The 9,520-nt window shown below is 50.0% G+C and overlaps 1 long non-coding RNA gene across 1 annotated transcript; it reads left to right on the top strand.

Annotated features, from left to right (window-relative positions):
- The first annotated feature begins 5,339 nt into the window (after positions 1 to 5,339).
- LOC127493168 (uncharacterized) lies at positions 5,340 to 9,144 on the top strand. The gene is made up of 2 exons (XR_007923218.3): positions 5,340 to 6,023; positions 8,873 to 9,144. It is a non-coding gene; the product is annotated as an uncharacterized LOC127493168 (long non-coding RNA).
- Positions 9,145 to 9,520: the final 376 nt, after the last annotated feature.

The raw sequence follows: 9,520 nt of genomic DNA on the forward strand, positions 1-9,520 counted from the left end.
TCTTTTTCTCTCTCTGTCACTCTGCCTTTCAAATAAATAAATCTTAAAAAAAAAAAAGTGACATCTGAGGCCTTTGGGAACCAGAGCTGCATTGCTCTGTGGAGGCTGGAGGTCTCTGTAACCCACCTCGGGGAAGCCTGTTCCTCTGCCTTCTGCACTGCAGCCGGCTCAGGTCACACATGCAGGCTTGCACACACATGCACACACATGCACATACAGAGATACACATGCCTATACAGAGACACACACACCCACAGTGACACACACACACCTGGAGGTGGACACACCCACACAGATATACACACATGCTTACACAAGAGACATGAGCAGGTAAATACACACATACACATGTATACACACACACACACACACACACACACCCATACCTTCCCTCTGCAACAACCCCCTCACACACTCCCTATAGCCCTGACACCTGCCCGGGTGAGGCAGGCCTCAGAGACCAGCTCCAGGTTCTCCCCAGGTTAGTTCTAAACAAACAAGGCGAGCGCCTCTCCCTTGTGGTGAGGGAGGGCCTGGGGCAGAGTGCTTGCATGCGTTCCATCAGCTGGCCTCATCAGCTGGGCTGATGTTCCCTGCTGCAGCTCTGACCTGTGGCCACTCCCCACCACTGTGACCTCTTTGTCAAGGCCAAAAGCAAGAAACAAGTCCTGTTGTTCTCTTCTCACAGAGCAGATGTGAAACACTGCATCCCAATGATTGCGTCTAAGGTACCAGGCCAGCTGCCCCAGGTGCTGAACATAGAGATGACTGGCAACTTCTGCATGTCATCTTATTCCACCCAAAAGGTATAAAATAAAGGGAAGGTTGGGGGTCGGTGTTTGGTGCAGCAGTCACAGTAAGGGAAAAGTCTTCTGTACCGGCTACACCACTGTCCATATTAAGAAGGCTGAATTCCAGAATATTTTCTCACTGCTGAAACAATAATGTGGATTTATGCTAGTTTTTTTTTTTTTACAAAAAAATGCTAAAAGGGCTAACTACCTAACCTTTACTGTCACTTTCTGATCCAAATCATTGGTAATAAGCATGCTTCATGTACAGTTTTTTTTTCTAGGACAGGCTCTTAAAGGAACTACCGCTAGGGTTAATCCTGGACCGCGGTGGGATGTGCCTTTCTTACTGCACCTCCTCTGTTCCCTGCCTCTACTCCAGGGCCCTGTTCACCTCCCGGGTAAACAGGCAACTCTTCCCAAGTCTTCTGTTCTAAAACAAAATTGTTTGATAAAAGCTGACTTATTCTGATAACAATCAACCTATTCTGATAAAATCAACTCTTAATAAGGCTTTGCAAATCTCAGTAATGTTCTCCAGCAGAGGCATTTATATTTCAAAAGGAGATAGAGAGAGATGATAGACAGAGAGACGCATTGGGAGAGGGAGGAAGCGAGCAGTCACCATCCTCCTAATCACCCCCTGCTGCGGGCCTGACTGCTCCGATGCGCTGGAGGCCAGTCCCAGGTGTTTCCAGCCTGGTGGAAAATTAAAATAGACTTCCATGTAGGCACACTTAGGTGTACTGTTTTAAGACTGACAAAATATTGCTGATAATTGAAGCGCCGTGATGGGCACATCAAAGTTCATTGCGCTCTCTTTCTGGGCCAGTGTTGTGGTGCAGTGTGCTAAGCTCCCACTTGCAATGCTGACAGCCCATATTTGAGTACTGGGTCAAGTCCCAGCTGCTTCTTTTCAGATCCAGCTCCCTGTTAATGCACCTAGGAAGGCAGCAAGAGATGGCCCAAGTGCTTGGGCCCCTACTACCCACATGGGAGACTCCGATGAAGTTCCCGGCTCTTGGCTTTAGCCTGGCCCAGCCTCAGTTGTTGTGGCATTTGGGAGTGAACCAGCAAATGGAAGGTCTCTCTGTCTCTCCCTCTCTCTCTCTGTCACTTTGCCTTTGAAATTAAGAAATAATAAGAGTTTAAAAAAAAACTATCCTTTAAAAAAATGCTCTCTAACAGAAAACTTTGGGCAGTAATTACACTGGACTTTTGAATATGTTGGAAGAGTGTGTTGAATTTGAAGTATTTGCTGCTTTGGTCAGTTCATAACTGACAGGTTCATTTTGAGCACAGAGAATTAACTTAATTCATCTCACAAAAATGTGTCACCAATCCAGTTCCTTTCTAATAGTAAAATCAGATTTTTCTAATCCAGGAAACGAAGTGCCATGATGTGAAGCAGGAGGGATCTTGGTACACAGGTCAGCCCTCTGAGGAGATGACAAGATTCTGGGTGTATGCAAATAACCACAGTCCCGGCTGACTCCCGTGCTTGCCAGAGTCAGTCAGGAACCTGCAGCAGCAGCTAAGCAGGGCGCGCTGAGGGAGTCAGAAATGCTTCACGGGCCCACGAGGTTAAGGCCAATTATTGTTTCATAACCTAAGAACCTGTCACTCAATGACGGACAGTCACGGTCATCAGAACCCAGTGTAATAGAGAATAGGGTGCCTCAGCTCTAGAATAGCTTGCATGCAAATACTCCAAGTAAAACTCGGCCGTCCAGAAATCCTAGGGAATGAGTCATTTTCACTCTTGGTGATACTGATACCTTTCAGGAAATAAAGCTTTAACCATTGTGTATAGGGGTTCCTGCAAAAGCAAAAAACAACGAAACCCTGCAAAGTTCTTCATTGGGTTACAGTTGACTGTGGTCTGCCCTTGTCTGGCTGGCTTAGGGGCACGATGACGACACAGCTCCTGTGTTTGCCCACGTCAGGGCAGCTGTGGCCGGGGCCACCGGCTCCTACACCAGATGCGCTCACACTCAGACCTCTGTGTGTGGAGCTCTTCTGCCGGCTCAGCTGTCAGCCGCCTACGCCGCCCACTCCCAGGGCACTGGTTTCAGCGTCTGTCCTCCAACTCAGCTTCGGATCTGCAGTTTCTGGGCTTCACTGGGCTGCGAAGCAGACCCCGCACTCTTCTAGACTCGAGTACAAAGCAGGAGTCAACGCAGTCTCAATGACCCAAATGAGGGAGGCACCTCACAAGCCACTCGCTGGGTTTTAGCCCTGAATCTTTTTCTTTTTCTTTTTTTTTTTTTTTTTTGACAGGCAGAGTGGACAGTGAGAGAGACGGAAAGAAAGGTCTTCCTTTGCCGTTGGTTCACCCTCCAATGGCCGCCGCGGCTGGCGCCCTGCGCTGATCCAAAGGCAGGAGCCAGGTGCTTCTCCTGGTCTCCCATGGGGTACAGGGCCCAAGCACTTGGGTCATCCTCCACTGCACTTCCCTGGCCACAGCAGAGAGCTGGCTTGGAAGAGGGACAACCGGGACAGAATCCGGCGCACCCCGATCGGGACTAGAACCCGGTGTGCCGGCGCCGCAAGGTGGAGGATTAGCCTAGTGAGCTGCGGTGCCGGCTCAGCCCTGAGTCTTACCGAACCTTTCTGACAGCTCAGGGCCCGTGTTCCGGACGGCTATGGTCTTACCCTCAAAGCAGCCCATGACTTCTGCCTTGTATTTTGAACTCCATGTGGCTCTTTCCATGTGGCTCTTTCTTTCACGTATCATTGTTACTGTGTTTCCCGCATCAGCCTTTCTCATGGGAAACAATGACTAGATTCAAAGAGACACATTACTGAAGGAGGTTAACATCCGTGGATCCAAAGTACACAGATGAATGATTTTTAAAGTTGAAGTTGTGTGTTGTGCATGTTTAAATTGGTCAAGTGATGATTAGGCAGCTTACAGGTTGTGAGAGGCAGGGCAATGTAGTATTTTTTTCTAAGTAAACTCTTTTTTTTTTTAATTTGAAAGGCAGAGTTACAGAGAGAGGAAGAGACAAAGAGCAGGAGATCTTCCATCTGCTGGTTCACTCCCCAACTGGCCACAGTAGCCATGGCTGGGCCCTACCAAAGCCAGGGGCTTGGAACTTTATCTGTGTCTCCCATGTGGACTTCAGGAGCCCAAGCACTTGGGCCATCTTCCACTGCTTTCCCAGGCCATTAGCAGGGAGCTCGATCAGAAGTGGAGCAGCTGGGACTTGAACTGGAGCTCATATGGCATGCTGGCATCAAAGGTGGCAGCTCAACCTGCTGTACCACAAGGCTGGCCCCTGGCTGAGCAGTATTAAGAGCCAGGCCACATCCATGGTAAAATGGGGAAGGGATACAATCGCTGGGTACTCCGTGAGTTGGTGTTTGTAAAGCGTTTGGTGAACATCGACTCCTGCTTTTAGGCAGGGAGAAGAAAGAGGCAAGACTGAAGATTGGTCCTGCATCCAAACAAGAGGTAAATTTCCTCCAGCCCTTCCTCTGCTTTGGGAAAAGGAAAAATAGAAATAGTACAGAAAATATGGATAATTTCACTATATAAAAATGTTTCTACATATTAAAGATTTTAGATATTTCAATTATGGTTTTGACTCAGTTGTAATGACTTCCTAGTAACAGCTTTCCTACATAAATAAGATAATAAAAATGGAAAAAAAGAAAAAGGAAAGAAGCCATGGGGGTTCTTTGTAGCTATTTGTGTCTCCTTGTAAATGCCCAGAGCCTAAAACAGACCTCTACTGTGGATGCTGACAACAACTCAATACTCTGCAACCTCTGACAAATACAAATGCAGAAAAAAGCAGCGAAAGTAGTCGTGGGCATAGAACCAACAAGAAGGCACGGCGGGAGCTGACGGCGGCCTGGCAGGCAAGACACCGGTGAGCAAGCGCAGAGTTCCTGGGTTCAGTGTCTCACCCCAGCTCCCTGCCCATGCAGGCCCTGTGAGGCCACAGCTACGGCTCCAGTCATGGGCTTCCTGCCATCCTTGTGCGAGACCTGGGCTGAGTTCCAGGCTGCCAGCCGTGGCCCAGCCCAGTTCCAGCTGTTATGGGCATTTGGGGAGTGACCCTGGCTGATGGGAGCTCTCTCTGTCTCTGTCTCCCAAGTAAATGCATTAAAATAATAATAATAATAATAATAATAAAGAAAGAAAGAAAGAAAGAAAAGAAGAAATCAGTTCACAAGTGACTTAGCATCTAGGAGAACTCACTGCCCGTCCGGAATAATTTCTCACCATCTTTAGAGAAGTCTGGCCAGGAAGGAGTAAGAAATGAAAGTCCTCGAGGGCAGGCTGGGGACAAGGACTCCTTGAGGGAGCACTGAGCCTGGCCAGCTCTGTCTAGTTTTATGATCTCATGAAACACGAACTCCAAGGAGGTGCAGTCCGGAGCGGTTAATGAAATGCTGATTGGGAAAATGAAAGGACAAAGCCTGAAGAAGTGCCATAACTCATTCAGCGGTGCCGTTCCTCCCCCTCCCCCGACTGGTGGCTGAGTCATCGCCAAAGACAGCACAGCCCTTGAGCTGTGGCTGGAAATAAAGAGCCAAGATTAGCTTCGGCGCAGAGACCTGGGGCACTGGACACGGGGCAGAACTTTCGAAGCATTCGATGAAAGCCAAACCAGACTCAAGAAAGCCAAGAGATAAGAAGGGAGTGGAGGGAATTGGGGGGGGGGGCTCTCCCTGCCACCCCTCCCCTCCCCTCTTCTGGGCTGTCACAGCATGAAAACGCAAGCTGGCTGGTGGGTGGTTTTCGTTGTAAACAGTCAGCTCTAAACAAACACCTCAATTCGTTAAGCAGTCCGCCGAGGGGGATGATCCGTTTTGACTCATGCTGCCTAGGTGGCGGAAATCCCACTGAAAACTGCGGGAGGAATTCGGTGAGACTGAACTCCTCAGGTGTCTGCGGCAATGGGTGGGAAGAGGTCGTGATTCATGGCGCGACTGAGATAAGTGGCTCCCGCCTGTGTGCATGCCAAGTGGTCCAGAGTCCGCGTGCTGAAGTCATTCCCCAACAGGAAGTGCCTGGCAGTAAACAGAAAGTACTCCCGGGCACGGCTCCCCGGCTGCGACTCTCGCCCAGTGCTGGAGCGCAGGGCCTCAGTCCGAGCACAGAGACCGGGGATTGTACAGCAAGAGGCAGAAGACAAATGGCATCCTAGCAGGGCAGGAGGCGGCCTCTTGAGCCCAATGGCTGGAGCTTCGTTGTTTGAGCTACAAAAGGAGACAGTAGTAAGCGTTTCCCATCACTGTTCTACTCCTATCCTATGGGTTTCAGATCTGAGCACTGATGGAGAGAAAAAAAAATAGCTCTAAGATACATTCTGGGCTGGGGATTCTGGAGGCTGAAGCTTCTAGGCTGGCCTGGATCCACCAGTGGGGGAGGGTTGGGGCCATTGACATTTGCCCATCCCGCCATGTGCTGGGAAGTGTGTGCCATGGCCCCGCTTCTCTGCAGCAGGTCAGGGGATTTCCTGGTTGCCCCACCCTGCACCACCCGAAAACCCATCTCAGCTGCCCTGCCTCGGAGCTTGCCCTCACCGTGCTTAGTACGTTTGGTGGGTGCCGGGTCCTTTGCACCAGCGATGCTGACAATCGCAGGGGACTGTGACTCTAGTGCTGGCAGCAGCAGCATGAAAGAGCCTGGACTCAGAGTTCAAAGACGTGGGGTATGGTGCCCGCTTCGCCCCGAAGCCTGCTGGGCAACTCACTTTCCCCTCATCCCTGGCTGAGACGTGGGAATTAGGGTCTTTGGGGTCCCTCCTCCCTCAGAGGTCCTACTTGTGCATGAAGTGCGATTCTTGCTGGCAGCACAGCTCTGATCAGGTGTCCGAGCTCTGGGAATATGCCAGGCTTCAAGAACTTTGAGCTCAAAAACAAAAAAACTGGTGCCAGCATCCCATATTGGCGCCGGTTCTGGTCCCGGCTGCTCCACTTCCGATCCAGCTCTCTGCTGTGGCCTGGGATAGCAGTAGAAGATGGCCCAAGTCCTTGGGCCCCTGCACCTGCATGGAAAACCTGGAAGAAGCTCCTGGCTCCTGGCTTCGGATCGGCACAGCTCTGGCTGTTGCAGCCATTTGGGAAGTGAACCAACGGACGGAAGATCTTTCTCTCTGTCTCTCCCTCTCACTGTCTGTAACTCTAGCTCTCAAACAAATAAATAAAATCTTAAAAAAAAAAAAAAATTGGCCGGCGCTGCAGCTCAGTAGGCTGATCCTCTGCCTTGCGGTGCAGGCACACCGGGTTCTAGTCCTGGTCGGGGCGCCGGATTCTGTCCTGGTTACCCCTCTTCCAGGCCAGCTCTCTGCTGTGGCCAGGGAGTGCAGTGGAGGATGACCCAAGTGCTTGGGCCCTGTACCCCATGGGAGACCAGGATAAGCACCTGGCTCCTGCCTTCGGATAGGCGCGGTGCGCCGGCTGCAGCGCTCCGGCCGCAGCGGCCATTGGAGGGTGAACCAACGGCAAAAGGAAGACCTTTCTCTCTGTCTCTCTCACTGTCCACTCTGCCTGTCCAAAAAAAAAAAAAAAAAAAAAAGAACTTGGAGCTCTTCTGAGGCTCGGGCTGGGCACCAGGGCTTGCTCTGTCCCCAGGAGTCTTCTCGCTGGCTCCCCTGGGGTCCCCCAGTCCTCTCTCTTTTGAAAAAAGTCATGTTGAAATGATGACCGAGAACCCCACATTTGGTAGCAGGGGTTGAGTGTCCATTATTGGAACTGCGTAGGACTGGAAGGGCTTGAACGCAAATCTTTTTTCAGATTTTGGAATATTGACATACACATATTGATTTATTTGATTTTATTTGGCTCCTGTGTCTAAACATGAAATTCTCACACTCAGAGCTGGAAAGTAATTTTGTTCAATATTTTTAGTGCTCCTGTGTTTTGCCCGTGCCCTGTCACATGAAATCAGGTGTGGAATTTTCCACTTGTGGCACCATGGCAGCACTCAAACAGCTCGAGATTTCTGCAACATTTCCGATTTCGGATACCTGGGTTAGGGACGCTCAGCCTCTGTCAGTTCAATAGAACCCTGGCTTTTGTCCTGCTTTTACCTGTCACGGCACGAGAGACTGGAACCGACTCAGAGGAAACAGGGCCGGTGACTGCCACCCTCCCCGCCAGGCGGACTTCTTCCAAACCTCTCGCAGAGAAGCCACTACCTTCTGCAGACCTCTGTGGGAAAAGGTCTCCATTTCATGTTTACCGGCCCTCCCTGTTCAGAGCTGGCCAGAGCGTGAGGGTACATTATAAATGTAAGTTTAAAATTGTGATAAGATTTATGCAGGGTACACAATTCAGAAGAAACAAATGTAACTTTCTCTTCCCCAGGGGTGTCTGCTCTTTCCAGATTCTCATGTATCTGTTCAAAGATATTCAATACATACAGAAGACTCTGCTTATGTATTTTGATTTTAATTTAAAGATTTATTTATTTATTTATTTTTTGACAGGCAGAGTGGACAGTGAGAGAGAGAGACAGAGAGAAAGGTCTTCCTTTTGCCGTTGGTTCACCCTCCAATGGCCGCCGCGGCCGGTGCGCTGCGGCCGGCGCACCGCGCTGATCCGATGGCAGGAGCCAGGAGCCAGGTGCTTTTCCTGGTCTCCCATGGGGTGCAGGGCCCAAGCACCTGGGCCATCCTCCACTGCACTCCCTGGCCACAGCAGAGGGCTGGCCTGGAAGAGGGGCAACCAGGACAGAATCCGGTGCCCTGACCGGGACTAGAACCTGGTGTGCCGGCGCCGCTAGGCGGAGGATTAGCCTAGTGAGCTGCGGCGCCGGCCGATTTAAAGATTTATTTTAATTTTAGAGGCAGAGTTACAGAAAGAGAGAGGGAGAGACAGAAAGAGAGGTCTCCCATCCTCTGGTTCACTCCCCAAATGGCCACCATGGCCAGAGCTGGGCCGATCTGAAGCCAGGAGCCAGGAGCTTCTTCCTGTTATGCCACAGCTCTAGCCCCTGTATTTTGATTTTCTGTTTTCACAAATGGTAGCACAGGATGAGGTATTACATGCTTGCTTTCTTAATGTCAAGACTGTATTGGAGCCCGGTGCTATAGTGCAATAGGTTAATCTTCCACCTGCAGGGCTGGCATCCCACATCTAGTCCCGGCTGCTCCTCTTCCAATCCAGCTCTCTGCAGTAGCCTGAGAAAGCAGTAGAAGATGGCCCAAGCACTTGGGCCCCTGCACCAGTCTGGGAAACCTGGAAGAAGCTCTTGGCTTCAGATCGGCCCAGCTCCAGTCGTTGCAGCCATTTGGGGAATGAACCAGTGGATGGAGGATATTTCTCTGTGTTTCTCCCTCTCTGTCTGTAACTCTGCCTCTCAAATAAATAAATAAAATCTAAAAAAAAAAAAGACTGTATTGGAACTCTTCATTTTAATACACATAGAGCTGCCTCATTCTTTTCAAACAGCTTCATAGTATTCCGTTATATGAAGGATTTAATCAGTCTTTATTAATAAACATTTAGATATTTTCCAAAATGTTAAACACTGATTAGGATGCCAGAATCCAATATCAGAGCAGATATTCGAGTCCCAGCTCTTCTTCAGATCCAGCTCCCTGCTAATGTGCCTGGTAAAGCAGCAGAAGATGGCTCAAGTGCTTGGGCCCCTGCACCCACATGGGAGACCAAGATGGATGTTCTCGGTTCCTGGCTTATACTTGGCTCAGCCCCAGCCATTGTGGATATTTGGGAAGTGAACCAATACATGGAAGATCTTTCTCTCC

Source organism: Oryctolagus cuniculus, chromosome 5 (assembly GCF_051225735.1).
Source record: "Oryctolagus cuniculus isolate XC-2025 breed Fujian yellow rabbit chromosome 5, ASM5122573v1, whole genome shotgun sequence".
NCBI classification, from domain to species: Eukaryota; Metazoa; Chordata; class Mammalia; order Lagomorpha; family Leporidae; genus Oryctolagus; species Oryctolagus cuniculus.